This window comes from Macaca mulatta, chromosome 1 (assembly GCF_049350105.2).
Source record: "Macaca mulatta isolate MMU2019108-1 chromosome 1, T2T-MMU8v2.0, whole genome shotgun sequence".
NCBI classification, from domain to species: Eukaryota; Metazoa; Chordata; class Mammalia; order Primates; family Cercopithecidae; genus Macaca; species Macaca mulatta.
In genome coordinates this window covers 208730484-208736483 of record NC_133406.1, presented here as the reverse complement: position 1 = coordinate 208736483, position 6000 = coordinate 208730484, and the positions used below count along the sequence as shown (strand labels likewise).

Below are 6000 nucleotides of genomic sequence, written 5' to 3'. Positions count from 1 at the left end.
ATGCGCGCCACCACGCCTGGGTATTCTTTTTGTATTTTTAGTAGAGACGGGGTTTTACCATATTGATCAGGCTGGTCTCAAACGTCTGACCTCGTGATCCACCTGCCTCAGCCTCCCAAAGTACTGGGATTACAGGAGTGAGCCACTGCGCTTAGCCCCCCTACTTTTTTTTTCAATAGAGACGAGATCTTGCTATGTTGCCTAGGCTGATCTCACACTGTGGGCTCAAGCTGTCTTCCTGCCTCAGCCTCCAGAATTGCTGGGATTGCAGTCACGAGCCACCATGCTGGCCATATTGGTCCTTTTAATGGTGTTCCATGGGTCCACTTGATTCTTTTCATTTTTCTTCATTCTTTATTCTTTCTGCTCCTCAGATTGGATAATTTTAATTGATCTGTCTCCAAGTTTGCTTTTTTTTTTCTACCTGCTCATATCTGCTGTTGAACCCCTCTAGTGAATTTTTTATTTCAGTAACTGTACTTTTGAGCTCTAGAACATTTGTTTGGTTCCTTTTTATCGTTTCTTTTTGTTGATATTCTCATTCATATATTGTGTTTCAGATTTCCTTCAGTTCATTGTCCATGTTTTTCTTTAACTCTTTGAGCATATTTAGGACAGTTGTTTTAGAATCTGTCTAGTAAGTCCAGTCTCTGGGCTTCCTCAGGGATGGTTTCCTATTTTTATAAAATTATTTAAAATAGAAACAGGGTCTCCCTGTGTGACCCAGGATGGTCTCTAACTCCTGGCCTCAGGCAGTCCTATCATCTTGGCCTCCCAAAGTGTTGAGATTATAGGCTTGAACTACCACACGCAGCTAGAAATGGTTTCTACTTTATTCCGTGAATGGGCCATGCTTCCCTGTTTTTTTGTGTGTCCATGCGCCCTGTTATTTTTTAAAGACAAGTTTTAAATGGCAAAAAAGTTATTTTATGTTTATCTGCCATATCTAGTGTTTTTCATTTTGTGGAGATCTGAGTTTCCATCTGGTATCCTTTTCCTTCTACTTTGAAGAATTTTAGCATTTCTTCAGTGCAGGTCAGCTAGAGAAGAAGTCTCTCAGCTTTTGTTTATCTGAAAAAGTCTTTATTAATAATATTTTTAATTTAGCTCATGACCTGCTGAATTGCTTTCATTTCAAAAAGTATCTTTGTTGGATATAAAATTCTAGTTTACCAGGTTTTGTTTTGTTTTTTCCGGAACATTAAAAATGTTTTGTTGTTTTCTGAGTTAGGTTTCTGACAAGAAGCTAGGCCATTCTTATCTTTGGTCTTCTATACATAATAGGTCTTTATCTGGCTGCTTTTAAGATTTTTAATCTTGCTTAAGGATTAGTATAACTTTTAGGGTTAATGGGATTAGATCTGGAAAATTTTTAGTTTTTTTTTTTTTTTTTTTAGACGGGGTCTCACTCTATTGCCCAGGCTGTAGTGCAGTGGCATGATCTTGGCTCACTATAGCCTCTGCCTCCCAGGCTCAAGTGATTCTCCTTCCTCAGCCTCCTCAGTAGCTGGGATTACAGGCACCAGCTACCACGCCTGGCTAATTTTTATATTTTTAGTAGAGACAGGCTTTCACCATGTTGGCTAGGCTGGTCTGGAATTCCTGGCCTCAACTGATCGTCTGCCTTGGCCTCCCAAAGTGTTGGGATTACAGGCGTGAGCCACCATACCCTGCCAGTTTTAAGTCTTTGCTTGTAAATGCTTTTCTGTCCCTCTCTCAATTTTTTTTTTGCTATGAATCCAGTTACTAATATATTAGAGCACTTGATGCCATCCTACTATCTACTGAAGTGTCATTTCTGGATCTCACTTTTGACTGATTTTTCTCCTATGGGTGACAATTTTTCTGCTTCTTGGCATGGTATAGTACTTTTTGTTGTTTGTTTGTTTGGAGACAGTCTCCCTCTGTCACCAGGCTGGAGTGCAGTGGCACGATCTCTGCTCACTGCAGCTTCCACCTCCCTGGTTCAAGCGATTCTCCTGCCTCAGCCTCCCGAGTAGCTGGGACTACAGGTGCGTGCCACCACGCTCAGCTAATTTTTATATTTTTAGTAGAGATGAGGTTTCACCATGTTGGCCAGGATGGTCTCAATCTCTTGACCTCGTGATCCACCGACCTCAGCCTCCCAATGTGCTGGGATTACAGCCGTGAGCCACTACACCCCAGCTGTTTTTGTTTTTTTAGAGACAGGGTCTCACTCTGTTGCCCAGGCTGGAGTACAGTGGTGAAGTCCTAGCTCACTGCAGCCTTGAACTCCTAGTTTCTTCAAGCTCTCCTCCCACCTCAGCCTTCCAAAGTGCTGGAATTTATAGGCATGGGCCACCATGCCTGACTCTGGCCCGTAATTTTTAACTGGATTCCAAGCATTGTGAATTTTATGTTTTTAATGTCTGGATTTTGTTGTCTTTTTTTAATGGATGTAGGATGTTTTATAGCTGTTCTGTTTTAGCAGTGTAAGGCTTGTTTTTAAGCTTCAGTAGTAGCCTTTTCAGGGAATAGTTTCATCCCACTACTAAGCCATAGCCCTTCTAGGGTCTCTACTATGCCCTGAGTGACCAGGGAGAAATCTCTATTCAGATTTGTCTAAAGTCTCTCAGCCCTGTGTGAGCTCTGGGAACGGTTGAGCTTACGTACAGCTTCTCAGTTGCCTTTTGCATGACTCATGGAGCTTCACCCAGCATGTATGCATCCTTAGTCTTCAGCAAAGATTAAGGGAACCCCAAACAGATTTCCCAATTTTTTTTTTCTGCCTATTTCTCTCCTCGCTGGAATGCTGTCTCACTGTTTTCAGCCACCTCAGTCTCACTGAAGTCTCTAGTCTCTCCTCCACTAGTGAGATTTCCGTGGTGCTGTTTGGGACTCCTCTTCTGCTATAGAATGTGCCTCTGGGCAGAAAGCCAAGGAGACAAGTAGGGCTCACTTAATTTGTTTCCCTCTCTTGGAGAATCACAATTCTGCATTGCTATTGCCCAATGTCTGAAACAGTTTATAGCAACAGGGGAAATCCTATCCCTCTTATTCCATCATGGCTGGAAGTGGAAGTGATAACCGTATTAATATCCAACAAAATTAAAAGGGCAACAAAGGGCATTGTTAAGGAATAATTTGGCTCACTTTATAACACTTCTGTTCACAGTCAAGATACAACAGTTCTAAATTTGTATGCTTCTAATGAAAAATAGTATTAAAATACATAAAGCAAAATTAAACTACAGGGTAAAATGGCTACATTCACTATAGATAAGGAAAACATTAGTGAAGTGAAACATTAATAGAAGAGTTGGACAACATGATGGGCGTGGTGGCTCATGCCTATAATCCCAGCACTTTGGGAGGCTGAGGCAGGGGGATCGCTTGAAGACAGGAGTTAAAGACCAGCCTAGATAACATAGTGAGACCCCATCTCTACAAAAAAAAACTTAAAAAATAGCGGTAGTATGAGCCTGTAGTCGCAGCTACTCAGGCTAAGGCAAGAGAATTATTTTAACCCTGGAAGTTGAGGCTGTGGTGAGCCATGATCGTGCACTGCACTCCAGCCTAGGCAATAGAGTGAGGCCCTATCTCAAAAAATAAATGAATAAATAAAGAACAACATGATGACAACTTAATTTAATGGACATGATATTCAGAAAGCCATGCATCATAATTTAAGAATACAGATCATTTTCAAGCACACATGGGACACTTATGTAAATTGAGTAAATCAAAAGTAATTAGATATTTAGAACTGAATTACAATACAAATATTAATTTGAATGAAATTTATAAGCCTTAGAAAGGTAATATAGAAGTATAGTGTGGTGCCAGCCACAGTGGCTCACGCCTGTCATCCCAGCACTTTGGGAGGCCAAGGTGGGCAAATCATAAGGTTAGGAGTTTGAGACCTGCCTGACCAACATGGTGAAACCCCGTCTCAACTTAACTACAAAAAATTAACTGTGCATGGTGGTGGGCACCTGTAGTCCCAGTTACTAGGGAGGCTGAGGCAGGAGAATGGTGTGAACCCGGGAGGCGGAGCTTGCAGTGAGCCGAGATTGGCCACTGCTCTCCAGCCTGGGAGACAGAGTGAGAATCCATCTCTTAAAAAAAAAAAAAAAAAAAGATTAGCCGGGCGTGGTGGTGCACGCCTGTAATCCCAGCCACTTGGGAGGCTGAGGCAGGAGAATCACGTGAATCCAGGAGGCAGAGGTTGCAGTGAGCCAAGATCGTGCCATTGCACTCCAGCCTGGGTGACAGAGTGAGACTCCGTCTCAAATAAAAGTATAGTGTAAACATTAAGTACTTAGGTATACAACTTAAATTAGAAAAAATGTAGAAAGGAGATAGAAATCATACAGTAGAGAGGACTCAACAAAGCCAAAACTTAAATCTTTCAAAAGACTAAAATCAAAATAGTCAAGTCGGCCGGGTGCGGTGGCTCATGCCTGTAATCCAACACTTTGGGAGGCCAAGGCGGGCGGATCACAAGGTCAGGAGATCGAGACCACGGTGAAACCCCATCTCTACTAAAAGTACAAAAAATTAGCCGGGTGCGGTGGTAGGTGCTTGTAGTCCCAGCTACTCAGGGGACTGAGGCAGGAGAATGGAGTGAACCTGGGAGGCAGAGCTTGCAGTGAGCCAAGATCGCGCCACGGCACTCCAGCCTGGGAGACAGGGTGAGACTCCGTCTCAATTAAAAAAAAAAAAAAAAAAAAAGGGCACAAATTAGACAATATTAAGGATGAAGAAAGTACACAGCAACAGACAACTGATTTAAAAGAACATGAACAGTCTGGGCACGGTGGCTCACACCTGTAATCCCAGCACTTTGGGAGGCCGAGGCAGGCAGATCACCTGAGGTCAGGAGTTCAAGATCAGCCTGGCCAACATGGTGAAACCCTGTCTCTACTGAAAATACAAAAATTAGCCGATGTCTTGGCAGGCTCCTGTAGTCCCAGCTACTCGGGAGGGTGAGGCAGGAGAATCATTTGAACCTGGGAGACATAGGTTTCAGTGAGCCAAGATCGTGCTATTGCACCCCAGCCTGGGCAACAAAAGTGAAACTGTCTCAAAAAAAGAAAGAAAAATATTTTAAAATATAGAAACAAACATTTTTCACGGAAGGGGAAATGTATGGCTAATAACAACATGAAATCTAACCTCACTAGTAATCTGGGATATGCAAATAATCAGCTCTGTGAAATACTTTATGACACTCAGTAGATTGTCAAAAGTGATGATTCCAAGTATTGGGCAAGATATATGTCAGTGGCAGTACATTGGAAGACAACTTTGGCACTAGCTGGTCAAGTTAACATTTATTTACCTACAATTGAGCCATTCATTCCTTAGAACAGCAGTTCTTGGCTGGGTGTGGTTGCTCACACCTATAGTCCCAGCACTTTGGGAGGCCAAGGCAGGTGAATCACCTGAAGTCAGGAATTTGAGACCATCCTGGCCAACATGGTGAGACCCTGTCTTTACTGAAAATACAAAAATTAATCAGTTGTGGTGGCGTACGCCTGTAATCCCAGCTACTCGGAAGGCTGAGGCAGGAGAATCACTTGAGCCCGGGAGGCAGAGGTTGCAGTGAGCCAATATTGTGCCACTGCACTCCAGCCTGGGTGACAGAGCGAGACCCTGTCTCAAAAAAAAAAAAAAAAAAAAAAAAAAAAAGAACAGCAGTTCTCAAAGTGTGGTCTGCAGATCCTTGGGATTACAGGTGGGAGCCACTGTGCCTGGTGTGTTTCTGTTTTAAAGATTAAATTCTGAAGCAATGAAAGTTAAAGGAGCTTGTCCAAGGTTGCACAGCTAACAAGTAGAAGGGTCAGGAGTTAAATCCAGACAATCTGACTCTAGGGCCCACACTTTTAACTACTAAGCTTATACCAATTGCTGTAATACCACCTGTTTAGCAAGCTTAATTGTAATAAAATGAGACAGGGACTGGGGGGCAGGTAGAGATGTCAGGTGCTTATTGAGAGCTCCTAGATAGCTGTATTCCTCCCAGAGTAGGGGAGG

General features: G+C 42.8%; 1 protein-coding gene across 1 annotated transcript in view; it reads left to right on the top strand.

Moving 5' to 3' along the window:
* The first annotated feature begins 5929 nt into the window (after positions 1–5929).
* CCDC28B (coiled-coil domain containing 28B) overlaps positions 5930–6000 on the top strand; it is a 51820-nt gene continuing 51749 nt past the window's right edge. The window contains exon 1 of the mRNA XM_077964756.1: positions 5930–5933. The gene's annotated coding sequence lies outside the window, so the exon portion shown is untranslated. The remainder of the gene's footprint in view (positions 5934–6000) is intronic.